This window comes from Tupaia chinensis, unplaced genomic scaffold (genome assembly GCF_000334495.1).
Source record: "Tupaia chinensis unplaced genomic scaffold, TupChi_1.0 Scaffold000066_1, whole genome shotgun sequence".
Taxonomy (NCBI): domain Eukaryota; kingdom Metazoa; phylum Chordata; class Mammalia; order Scandentia; family Tupaiidae; genus Tupaia; species Tupaia belangeri.
In genome coordinates this window covers 1468962-1482558 of record NW_006159525.1, presented here as the reverse complement: position 1 = coordinate 1482558, position 13597 = coordinate 1468962, and the positions used below count along the sequence as shown (strand labels likewise).

Below are 13597 nucleotides of genomic sequence, written 5' to 3'. Positions count from 1 at the left end.
GCCCACCCCCCCCCCCCCCCCAGCCATTACGGCGGCGGCAGTCACGCGCAGGCACCTATGCAGTGCGTTCCAAACACAGGCCTCCGTCGGCAGCTACCAGCAGTGATAGGCCATGTGTGCACACTCCTTCGGCAAACATGGATTTAATTCCCTTCATAAATTTAAGGACAGAGGACAGTCACAGGGCTAACTGGGTTTCCACATTCCCTTCCCAAAAGCTTCACAACTCTCTGGCCGGCAACAGCAGCAAGAGCTGTTTTTCCAACTTCTCCCACTCGAAGATGAACACAAACACGCACTGGTGAGAAAGAGGGGCCATGGTGACGGGCGTGGGCTGCAAGGCCTGGCCCCCGGTGCGGACGCTCAGGGCTTGGGCTGCAAGGCCTGGCCCCCGGTGCAGACGCTCACGGCGTGGGCTGCAAGGCTGGCCCCCCCAGGGTGGACGCTCAGGGCATGGGCTGCAAGGCCTAGCCCCCAGGGCGGATGCTCAGGGCATGGGCTGCAAGGCCTGGCCCCCCAGTGTGGACGCTCACGGCGTGGGCTGCAAGGCTGGCCCCCCCAGGGCAGATGCTCAGGGCGTGGGCTGCAAGGCCTGGCCCCCCAGTGCAGAGGCTCAGGGGCACCGTCACACAGAGAAAAACCCCGAAGAAGAGGCTGTGGTCTTCCTTGTACAGAGACAGGCTAAGGCCCCATTAATGGGCTCCAGGGGGAGCACCAACCCCAGCTGTCCATAAACACAGACAGCCCCACACATGGGACATGGTGTCGAAGCCTCCACGGAACTAGGAATTCCCTATCACACAAATCCCCAGGAAATGGCCACTCCTCTATGAGAACGGACCAGACCATGAGCATGTCCTTCTGCAAAAGCAGCAGGAAAAAGCCCTGCCTAGGTGCCTGCACAGAGGTATCGCTGACACTCCTAGCAGGGGGAGACTGAACGAGTCTCTCCTATCAATGTGTGCACAGGGTAAACACACACAGGTGCACATACATGTGCGCACGCACATACACACACACACCGCACTCAGGTGGAAGGGAAGGGAGTGGCCACGGCAAGGCACAGCACAGAAGGAGCCCGTTTCTCTTCATGACAAGGGGCCACGTGAACCTCGGACGTCTGGGTCAGTCATCACGTGCTCCCACGAGCTGTCTATCTCGCTCCCAGCCACATGGCGGCTGTGCACAGGCTCAGGTCCGCTGTGGCCTTCTTCCTGAGGCCCAGCCACGTTCAGAAGCTGCTCTAAGTCCTCGTTTATGTCGGGGAGAGGAGTCTGCCAGTAACAGTACTGAACACACCCGCCGACCTCCCTGGGCAGGCGTGGCAGCCCAGTCTACAGTGACCGCGGATGGGGAGGCCGTGAATACGGGGAACTGAGACAATCACCAGCCTCAGGAGAGCCTGGTCAACTCCATGCCAGTCAAGGGAGAGCCGCCCACGGGGTTCTCCACCAGGCTGGCAGAGGGGCTACTGACGTGCAGGAAGTCGCTGGCTTCTGCCAACGTCCTTCCCAAGGGTGAATCTGCTCTGTCTGCACTGGCTTTGTTGCACTAAGCAGAACTTAAAGAAGCAAATTTTAGCACCATGGACTAGACTGGAATACAGAAGACCTGAGAACCACAGTCTCTCAAGGCCATCCTCCCCCACGCCAGCTACCCGCCCTCCTGGAGTTGCCATCACGAGACGAGACGAGATCCAGGCAGCCCCTCTGCCCCACTGGGTGAAGGACGTGCATCAACAACCCAAGAGCGCGGGGCCCAACCCTCCAGTATGGTCCAGGGTGAGTGCCCTGGCCTCTGCTCAAGCAGCCCAGGAGCAGGGGCCAGCGTTCCCTGCTCCTCAGTACCTCCACCGGGGGAGGCGCTGGGAAAGAGGAGGTCCTGAAATTGCCAGTCAGCTGTCTGCTACCCCCTGGGAACCCGGGAAGGAGGTGGGCCCGAGGGGAAGATGGACCAGCCTCTGCAAGGACCTGCACTCCCTGAGGTGCAGATCACCCACTCGTAAACAGCTGCCTAATCTGAGCCTGGCCCTCCCCCAGTCGGTTACCATCGGCCGCAGGGCCCATGCGGGTGGCAGGGATGTCACTGTATGTGCTCGTATGGCCTATGTCACCAAAGGTACATTTTGAAGACTATACTTTTCCCAATGTAAATTAGCCAAAGAACTTCATTAATCAAAAAGTAAGAGAAAATTCTCTTTCATAGGTTATTTAATCGCTACTCTCAATGAATATTTTATCTAAATCTGGGAGGCGCGCTAGCTTCATTATTTATGACGCAGTAGTCGTGTCTCAGAATTGTTATTGCGATTACTTTTGCTTCTTTACATAATCAAAGCCCTAATATTCCATCCTGCCTAGAAGGTCACTGCTACAAAAACTCCAGACGAGACCACTGCCAGCGCGTGGGTGGACGCACAGGCAAAGCGGGTCCCAGTCAAGCTCCTGGCTGCCATGCACCTGGTTGAGGAGGCACTCTCACACCTGCCGGGACTGGCTGGCCCAGGGGCACGGTCAGTCTCCCCGGAGGTGCAGGTGGCTGGGGGCTGGATACTCAGGGTGCCGTCCTCTCGGATCAGACACGCCCTGGCAGGGTTTGCAAAGGTGGAAATGAAGGGGCCAAGGGACTGGAAGGCGACCGGGCACACCTGCAACCAGAGAGCGTGCAGTGAACATGGAGGCGGGGCCAGATGGGCCCCAGGCAGAAACAGATGGCTGTTCACCAGGCCGGCTGCTATCCACCAGTTATGTCTAGGCTCATTCACTGCTGTTTAAATTAGGCCCTAAATTGCAAATGAGCTATTTTTCAACAAAATAAATGAAGGTAGTTTTTCTTCTTCCAAAATATTAATTCCACGGTGAATACTACCCAGTGATACACAGTACTTCACAGGCCTCATTAGTCATTATGGGCACGTGAACAACGGTAACAGAAACGGCCCCGATTTGGTCTGGCTCATCCTCCTCGGATTCCCAACCTGTCCGTCACCACGCGTGCTCGCTGTGCGCCGCTCCCCTGGCGCCCACCCCAGAGCTCCCGAGAGTCTAGCCGCTCTTAGACCTCACACAGCCAAAATCGGACCGCCAGTCAGTGCCAGCAGGGACGAGTGACATGGCGCTAAGCCGAGGCCTGGGAGCCAGACGTGCCCAGGCCGGCGCTGCCCATGGCGCCACACCACCCGGCCCCGTCCAGCCCCACCCACAGCACTCACCCATGGGCAGGGGTCACTGACGAGCCCGATGAAGAGTGTGAGAGCACGGCCCGGCCCGGCGGCCCTTGGGGGAGGTGTTGTAGGACACGGCCATGCAGCTCTCCACACAGGCCTTCCGCAGCCCCTAGACGCTACCTGAGCAGAGCTCAAAGAACTTGGGATCTGCCGAGACAGATACAAGAGCTACTCAGATGTGACTGCCCTGGAGAAGGGCAGATGGTTTCAATGACGTGGTGAAGGCATACCAGAAATTAATGACAAAGAAAAAGGAAATACGTATTGTCACAAGGAATTATTTGAAACCCAAACAAGGTATGACAAATAAGTAGAAGAAACATGCCCTTTACCTCCAAGTTTTAGTAAATGATTTGGTTAACTGTAAGAACATAACAGAGAAAGCCTCCCCCAAAAGGCAGAATAGCTGATACCGGTTACATGAACTGTAGCGAAACATTGCAGAGACCCTGAAACCAACGGATGTCCCACCCGCCTCGCCCCTCCTGGCACCCATGTCTCAACGAGGGCACTTTGCAGCTCTGAGTGACAGGAGGAGGCTGTTAAAACTGACAGCTGTGCAGCAATTTCTGCCCACCAAGACACAGGGCGTGTCCAGAGGGACCGACTGAGCGCCACCCGCGTACGGCCGGTTATGAAGCCCTCAGAAGCTCTTTGGCATTCTCCGGTCTGACTGTAACTGGGTGCCACTTTGAGCTCATCATCAAACCAGTTCTACGTCTCCCTGGTTTCACTGAAAACTGAGTTAAGTAAAATCTTCGACGCATGTTCATCTTACGTCTACATAGAAGCCATAATTACATCCTCTTCTAAAACGTATCCTTGAAACGGGCTTTATTTTCAATATCCTACTGTAAAAGAATTAGCCCGAGATGCCTCACAAGTGGGAAGACGGCCGGTTGTGGGAACAGCCCTCTGTAGACAGGTCCGGACGCTGGCCTGTGCTTCTCTCAGATAGAGTAGACCGTAACGCTCACTGCATGTTCGAAGGAAGCGCCTATCACGAATTATTCTTGGGTTAAACTGCGTTGACATGGCTTTTACTTTAAATAAAATAAAATGAGCTTCTGAACTTAAATTTAAGAGTAAACTGAAAGATCATACTTTTTGAGAAAAGCAGGTTGTATATGAAAAATGGAAAATTTCCCATACCAAAAACTTCTCAGTGGCTTCTAGTCCAAAAGCATGACAAATGTCACCAAAACTCGTAGCACATGCCTTAAAAAGGCAAAGACATACCCATTATTCTCATCTCTCTTTCTGTCTTAGCAAATTGTAAAAACCAACAAGTAGGACCCTAGAACACTGAGCCCTCCAGCTGGGCCACGAGCAGCCCTCACTGAGACCTCACGGCTGTAGGGCAGGGGCCTCTGCTGCGTCAAAGTGGGCCTTTCTGGCTCCTAAATGATCTTGGTACAGAACGCACTTGGCTGGTGACAGCGCGACCAAGCCCTGAGCACCCTGCACACACGTGAGACCTGTGGTCCTGCCGTGCACCAGAAAGAGGGACCAGCAGGCAATGTGGGGCTGTCCAGGGAGGGCTGCTGACAGCCTCGGAGTGAAGAATCTGACAACCAAAGGACGGCGACAGAAAGGGAAGGCGGGGCTGGGGTCGGAACATCCAGCAAAGGTGAGAGGGTTCTGACACGAATCACCCCAGAAAATCAAAGACTTTGCTTATGTCTGGGTAACAGGATCTACACGCAGCGAGTGAAGGCCCCAACCCTCCTCCCGTGCCCACGGCCCACACGTCTGCTTGCACAGACTCTTCCCCTGGTCTCTGCGCACTCCCGAACTGCAGCAAGAACTGGCCACACGGCCAGACCTTTCCCTTGCAGGTCGCGCTGTCCCCACTGCTCCTCCAGACCACATCTACCGGAGAAGTCCAGGAACTTTAGAGGATCAGTGTTGAACATTTCAGCACCAGGAGTTTTGAATGCTATGTTCCCACCTTTCGGACTTAAAAGAGCTTCCCATCATTGCACGGCTCACAGAAGCGGGGCAGCAGGTGCTCACGTGTGCTTTTACTCAGCACTGAAGCCACTCTGCAGGTGACCTAGAATAACAGGAAAATGAGGATCACTTGAGAGACAAGCATGTAAGTCACATACACTAGCGAGATACACTCTAAAAGCAAACACTCAAAATAGTGCCAAAACATCCAGGAAGGAAAAGTAAAGGATACTTTCTTCTGAGTGTGTTGTGTTACATGATCAGTGGAAGGCCGAGTCCCTCCAGGCTTACTCAGGCAGGTTTGTCTGAAGCTCGGGGTCACTGTCTGCCAGGTACGGCCATGTGCCCAGCAGATGGATGGACATTCATGTGCGCTGGTCACTTCACCTCCCAAGACCTCCCGTTCTTCCTCCGAGGAGACCACGGTTAAGGACCGTGACAAAGAAGCAAGGGGTGGGGGTTACGAGAAATGGCAGGGCACGGTAGGCCCTGGGGACGGCCAGGCACTGGCAGAAACCAAAAAGAAAGAAGATCCTTGAAAGAAGACAGCTGTGCTGGGTAAGACGTGCGCTTGCACTGCTCTCCCGAGGGCGCCCCCTCTCTGCACGGCCGCGTGGGGCAGCCAGACCTCCAGCGACAGCTCCAATTGTCCTGGCCTGCCACAGTCGGAGTGTGAACAGAGAGCCAGGCAGCCCCAGCAGCTGGGAAGTATGGGTGAGAATTCTAGGAAGGAAGCAGCGGGAGCCACGAGAAGGAGAACCCCAAACCTGAGACTAAACCCTGCCCCAGCCTTGACTGACCTCAGAAGCGCACGGGGTGGGGAACGGTGGACCCACAGAGAAAGCAGTGACTGGAGGCTGGCAGGATGGAGTAGCCTGGGCTGCTGCTGGTTACAGGAAAGAGTCATTCCAAACTGCTTCCTGAGACAAAGTCGGAACCACAAACACCTTAAATGCAGACGTGCTAGGCTGAGAGTAAGAGAACATCAGCACATACACCGGAACAACAGCACGAGGACGCGGGGGCAGCTACAGTAACCCCCAGTGGACAGCAGGCCTGGATTACTGTCAGGAATACTGGGGTTTTATACGTATTGTACTTTTATGTATTTATTGTTAGATAATTATTTTATTTAACTTTATTGTTTTTATTTTAATGTTTCTAGAGAGAGACAGAGAGGGAAAAAAGAGGGAGAGATAAAGTAGAAAAGCAAGCCCAGGTCTGAGACTTGAACCATACTCAGCCACGTGGGAGTCCAGCGCTCTTAAACATCATGCCACCTACTGGCCTCCAACAAAATCTCTCTTTAAAAAAAAAAGAAAGAAAGAAAATAGAGGTCAGCAGGTGGTGTGGTTGTTAAGAGCGCGGGACTCTCACATGGCTGACCGTGGTTTGAGTCTCAGACCTGGCAGCTTGCTCTCTGTTTCCCTCTCTCTCTTTCTCTCTCTCTGTCCCTCTCTGGTCAAATTAAGAATAAGTAAATAGAGTTAAATAAAACAATTCTTTAAAATTTTAAAAAAAGAGAGAGATTTTTGCTATAGAACGTGTGCACTTATCGGAGAGACAGAGAGACAGAAAGTGAGAATCACCCCCCAGGGGGATAGCCACGCCACAATCCCTTCTCCTCCATTCTTCTCTTGGGACTTAGGCACACCTACACACTGCCCAGCTAAGTTTTAAGCCACTGGGTCTGGGACTCAAATCACGGTTGATGTGGAAGCCCAGCAACGTAACCACTACGGCATCTACGGGTCCTAAGATGTCTATTTTCTTTATTCATGATCAAGCATATTCACAAGCACACGAGAGAGGCACACCCCTGAGAGGGGCTGGTCATGCCGGGGTCCTCTCCCTCCGATCCTCCAGCCCACTGGACTTTAGGCACTTCGCTGCACACCTAGTGTGTTTCTGGCTGATTGGGCTGGAGATCTGAACCACAGTCGCCACATGTTGTTCAGATCCTCTCTACTGAGCTGGCCCAGAGATATTTCTTAATGATAAAAAGGCCAACATATCACAAAACAAACATTAAATATGTAAGTCTGAATGACTAAAATGAAAATGAAGGCAGGCTTCAAAATATACTCCTAGTTAGCTTCAAGAAGCTAGGAGAATATAAGCAAACTGAACTAAAGAAAGCAGAGGAAAGATATAATAACCGAAATCAGTGAAAAGGAAACAAGCAATAAAGAAAATTGACAAAGCCAAAATCGGTTTGAAAGCATTGATAAAATTGATACGCCTTTAGCAAGATCAAGGAAAAAACCGGAGAGAATGCCAATGACCGGCATCATAAAAGAAAGGAGAAAACAGTACAGATCTTACAGACGTTAAAAAGTGAATGAATAGTGTGACAGACCCTAGCCCAGAGATCTGACAACTTAGATAAAATGAACACATTCCCTAAAATACGAAACACAGATAACACAGATGAAATTACAAATCTCAGTTGAACCTGCTATCAAAAACCATCTCACAAAGAAAACTCTACGCCTAAAGGTTTTACTGGTGAAGTCTACCAAATAGTTAAGGAAAAAAATAAATAAATAACTCCAATCTTAGAATCTTTCAGAAAACAGAAGAGGGAACATTTCCCACCTCATTTTAAAGATTAGAATAACCCTAATTCTAAAACCTGACCAAGATATAACAGGAAAAAAAAAAAATCTAGAGTCATCTTCTTGAATTTGTATGTGAAAATCCTCCAGAAAATGTTGCTGAACTATGGAGAAGGGAACACCTCACGGAGAACGCCCGCTAGAATCCGCAGACATTACGGCTAGCAGGTGAACGCTGGGCGAGGGAAGGTGCACTGACGTAGTCTCAAGGTGACCTCGTGGCTTCCAGAGAGGGAATGGAGCCTTGGGAAAACTTGGTGAACACCACCTCTATCCACTAATCATCAGAGGTAAGTGGCCAGTGTCAGGACAGCTGCCGTCCTGCGCCTCCTTCCGTGGCACACTGAGAAGAGGGCGTTTCCGTGGTATTTCTGTCGGAAAGACAGAGTTGGAATCCAGTCATGAGAAAACATCAGACAAAGCCGAACTGGGAGACTCTCTACAAAAGGATGTGGAAAAGGTACAAAAGAACGCACTCCTCCAACATGCTGATGTTACAAAATTCAAAGGCTCGGGACTGTTCCCGGTTAATGAAAACCGAAGAGAGAACGGCTCAACGCAACGCGTGAGCATAGGCCAGGTCGGACAGAAGACAACATGTGACCACACACCGCTGGTGGGACGTTAGCGCCACAGCAGTGTCAAAGTTCCTGATTTTGACCCCTGCCCTGCAGTTGTGCAAAAGAGAATCTCCTTGTTTTGGGATGTACAGACTAAAGTATCAAGTCGTCGAAAAGTCATACTGTGTAGTTTCTATGCAAAAAATGCATCACAACTCTCCCGACCCAGTACCCAGATATAAAGGGGCCCAGTGTGTCCCACTCACCTTCAGATGTCTCAGGAAAAGACAAATGTAGGGACCAGCAGTTAGCGTAACGGCTGTGTCGCTGGACTCCCATGTAGTCGACCACGGTTTGTCCCAGACCCGGTGGCTTAAACTCACGCCGGGCGCATGTGCGTGCATGCCCAAGATCCCGAGAGGAGAATGGAGGAGAAGGAATTGCAGTGTGGCCATCCCCCTTGGGGGTGATTTCTCGCTTTCTATCTCTCTGTCTCTGTCTTTCTGGTGAGTGCACACGCCCTATAGCAGAAACCTCTAAAAAAAGAAAAAGATAAATGTATATACATGTTGTGTGTGCTCGCACACGCATGCAGATGTGCACGTGGAGAACACGTGACAGAGCTGAACGTGAGCTCCCAGAGAAGCTGGGTACAGGGTAGACAGGAGCTCATACTTCTACACTTGCAATTTTATGCAAGTTTGAATTAAAACTAAAGAAAAAGTTACTTCCCAAAATGTGAAAAGAACCCCCCTGCTCTGCCCCCTCAAAAAAGGAAAAGAAAAAAACAGAGAAGACAAAAGGAAAAGATCAAGGAAGACACAGAAGGAGGGCTGAAGGAGAGATGGAGGGAAGGGGAAGGGAAGCCGGAGGAGACCCCTCTGGGCACTGTTTTCTCCCTGTGCACTCGGCACTGCCATTTCACACTAAAACAATGTCCTCAGAGGGGCCAGCAGACGGTGCGGTGAACTAAGGCGCAGGACTCTCACAGGGTCGACCGCGATTTGCCCTGCGGCTTAAAAATGACACCAGGCCTGTGTGCATGTGTACCCAAAGTCTGGAGAGGAGAATGGAGAAGGGATCACGGTGTGGCCATCCTGCTGGGGTGAGGGGGGCTGATTTCTCCCTTTCTCTCTGTCTGCCTCTGTCTTTCCCACACGCACACACACTATGGTAAAAAGCTTTAAACAAAAAGGCTTCAGTTAGTAGTAATCTACTCCCTCTCTTATTTGCAGTTCACTCACAAACGAAGGGGAAAGAAAACCAATCAGGGTGGGGGTAAGGGGACTAGCCTCATCACACAAATAAGGAAAAGCTTTATGTCGTCAGAAGTTAGAGAACTCCTTATTTCTTAGCCGATGCCTTCGAGTCACACGAAGTGACAGCCACGGTAAATGAGGATGCGAGGTTGCTGTATCCAGGGCAACAGCAGTGGAAGGTCCCCAGTACCTCCATCCACCTCTGCCTGCCACACCCACGTGACCTTCTTACCACCCAGTATAAAACAAATTCAGAATCGTTAAAAGTCAGCAAACAGGGACAAGAAATGATATTCCCGTGGCCCTGGGAACCACTTGTATAGAATGCAATCTTCACGTAGTTGCTTGGAGGTAACTATTCTGAATAGCACATAAACACATTCTTTTTAAATAAACGCACAAATAAAAATGAGCTTAAAAATAGGAATGACAACAAAAAATGAGGAAGCCTTAATGTGTTGAGAGAGAAAAATAGGTTTCTGACAATTAGTCACCATCTCAGAATGCTAACAGCCTCCCTGCAAGCACGGGGAATCATAATTGGTCTCCGGTGGCCGGTTTACCCTATCTACATAGAATTACAAACCACGGCACTCGCCGCTCTGACCGATCGTCCAGCCAGCAGCGGGCATCTGTCTAGGACTGACGCTGCGCCCGAGAGCGCAGAGCCGCCACGGTCCCGGGTCGGGAGGCTCATCTGCTTGGAGGAGACCAACGGCTTCGGGGCGCAGTCGCCCCATGAGAGCAGCAGGCCGAAGCAGCCCGTGTGCGTGAGCGAAGAGAGTCGCTGACATGCCTGGGGGCTCCGGAAAGACTTCACAGAGGAAACACGTATCCGTGTGCGTGTGAGGAACCAGGAAGCCGTGTCCCTGTGCCCCGACATGCACGCCGTGCCCATGACCCGACGTACAGGTGTCGGGGCTGCTGTGCTTGGCTCCCTTCAGTTTCCCCAACCCCACAGGCACTCGAGCTGTCAGGGCGGACTGAGGGTAGCGCAGTGAGAGCGGAATTCCGAGGAGCAGACATTTCTCCACGTGGAGTCGCAGCTTCCTGGGAAGGGGATGCCACTCCTTCGGAAAGGCACTGCTCTGAGCGGGTGTGCTTATGGACCAACCCTACATACGCACACGCAGCAACGCTCACACCCACGGCTGCAACGGAGCCCCGGAACGCAGAGCGTGCCGGCCCAGCCTGCTGTGCTCCCTTCCTCAACTGCCACCTTCAGTCCCACAGCTCCCTGAAGCTCCTCCTCGCAGACACACACTGACGCCTACAGGATTTGGGGTGTCACTCGAGCCGAATCAGGCCCTGCCCTCATTGCTCACTACGAAGCACACATACAGCCTCTCTTCCTTGACCCAGGAACTCACTCTCCACCCACACTGTCGATTCCCAGCTGAAACACACACAGCTCCGTCCGCAGTCCACGGCTCTGGGTGTCCAAGGGGTGCGTCCCCTCCAAGGCCCGTTGGCCTCCAGGATCTGGGGAAGCAGACAGGCCAAAGCACACAGGCTGGACAAGATACCCCCACATTCTGCTCCAACGGGGTTCTGTGGAAAGAGAAGCAGAGGGCCTTCAAGACACCTGAGAACGCAGTCATGCACGCAGCCTAGGGGCTCAGGACCGCTCCACAGTGGCTACACTGAGAACTTCTATGTTCAAATATTGACAGATAGCAACTCACTCATCGTGAAAAACATGCCATATGGGAACTACGTGGTTCTGGAAGTGATGTGTGGAGACAGCTCTTTAAAGGCTTGTTACAGTTTCCCAATACGCCTACCCCCAAAGAGAAGGGTATCGCTAACAAGGCGGAGTGTTCAGGAACAAAACAAAATAAAAATCATGCAAAAATGCCTTTGGCTCCTTGTCATGGTATCATCAGTCTTAAGGGACAGATATTAGGTTGTCGGTCATAACCTCAGGAACTCGCCAAACCAACTTCCAAGTAGAAAAACAAGTCCGGCGGGCCACACTCACCTGAGCTGCTGAGTGCCCAGATGAGAAATACCGTCAGGCTCTACTCTGCAACATGAATTTAATGTCCTATAGGGAACTTTGAGATTCATGAAAGAACCCTGGAGAATTTGGATTTTAATAATCAATTATTCTTCAGCCTGATTCATCTAATAAACATATGGAATATGTGAAAAATTAATTTAAAAAGCCAGACAGACCACTAAGGCATAGTTGGAGAAAACTTTTACATAAATGACGAGTAACTGCCAATGTTCCAATGCTGTAATACTATTTTTTAGCTCCATAGTGAATAATGTTTCTGCATTTTGAAAAAGAAAAAGGCTCCTTTCTCTAACATTGTTCTTTTCCAAACAAGAAAGCAACAATCTTGTCTATCTTTCATCGTACTCATAACTAAGGCTCATGATGGCTGAACTCCTTTCCATAAGACTCTCTCCAAGAGTGCTGGATGTCGCTGGGCCACTTCTATAATGCAAACAGGAAGGGCAATGCCAACACCACCATGTAAGCAGGCCGGCACAGGGGCGCAGCTCAGGCAGATGAGGTGGCCCGTGATGGCCCTCGGCAGCCCCAAAGGAAGAGCAGCCAGGACACCTGGTGAGAGTGGAGAAGGTGGCCTGGCTCACCCACTGCCAGTCTGTGAGCAAGGGCTGCAGCGCGTGGAGTCCAGATCAGACAGACTGCCAGCCGAGGTCCAGAACCCCACCGGCATGCTGTGATGCCACTAGAGTACGTGCAGCAGACCCCGGGCCACTGTTGGCTCGCTGCATGCAGGAACTGACAGGAGCACAGCACTTCCCAGGCCGCTGCCCCATCCTGACCACACCTGTAGTCTTCACCAGTGACTCTTCTACCTGAGTCCCCGCAACTATGAGAAGGACACCTCTGCTGACCCCTTTGCTCACAGTGCAGGTACCACTCAGAACCGTCTGACGCACCACGCTGGGTGCCTCACTTTGAGACACAAGGCTGTGACCCACGGAGCTTCAGGAATCCTCCTGGAAGTGTGAGCATCCTGCCCTGCAGAAGACCACACCAGCCTGGGCTCTGTCCTGCACACGCCGACAGCCCAAGCCTTGCCGTTTTAAAACCATCAGGAGTACAGGGATGTCTGCTGCTCAGACCAGCTCCAAGACGAGCATGGGGCTTCCTACAGCGGGGTGACTGGTTCATGGCGAGGCGCTGGCCAGACGCAGACATGAGTACTACCTCAAGCATGCACGAGCCTCCTGATGGACTCGCTCCCTGATGGACTACGTGCACGGCTACTGCCCTGTACCCATCCTCGCTGCCAGGGACAGACAGCTCCAGCAGAAGGGACACACTCAGCTTTCGACATCATGCTGGAAGATCAGATCTTGTTCCAGAAGAACCAAGAGCAAGTCCTGACTGGATTTTCTAACCTAGAAGAGGAAACGTGGCAAGAAGTGAAATGCCGCCACGAGAAGTGTTCTCGGGATCAAGGCCAGACCCCCTGCGCGGGCCGGACACACTGGCCGCTGCCACGCTGCCTGCAAGCCGTGAAGCCTCCCTCCACCACTGACCACCGCCCCCACTCACAGCCCACAGCCCCTCCTCCCGGAGCCCTGCTCAGGCCGGGTCCCCAACCCACGCTCGAATAGTGCCCTGCACTTCTCTGTGGCTCTTATCCCAGATCTGTGCACACACACGTGTGTAGCACGCACACACACACACCCATTTTCCCTGAATGATTCTATAATGGTCCCCCGTCTCTCCTGCCAGAGTGAATCAGAGGACAGGTGCCGTGGCTGGTTTGTCCCTTGTCCTCCAGGGCACCCTCAGGACCTGGAGGCGTGTGGCATAAAGTCCTGGCATCTGCTAGGATTTGTTGACTGGATGAGTGATCCCGTGCCCTCTGTCCTCTGCAGGCACGTGACTGGAAAACTCTGCACCACCCTCCTACCAGCCCGGAGACACGGGCACGCCATACCTGAGACAGGGCGTGAGTCACGTCTGGGAAACAGAACACGGTAGGGAAA

At 52.3% G+C, this 13597-nt stretch overlaps 1 long non-coding RNA gene across 1 annotated transcript in view; it reads right to left on the bottom strand.

Annotated features, from left to right (window-relative positions):
• Window positions 1-326: 326 nt before the first annotated feature.
• The window catches only part of LOC114005113 (uncharacterized), a 63163-nt gene continuing 49892 nt past the window's right edge, over window positions 327-13597 (bottom strand). The window contains exons 3-4 of the long non-coding RNA XR_003547019.1: window positions 5178-5282; window positions 327-3373 (exon numbers count right to left, since the gene is read on the bottom strand). This is a non-coding gene — a long non-coding RNA (uncharacterized LOC114005113). The remainder of the gene's footprint in view (window positions 3374-5177; window positions 5283-13597) is intronic.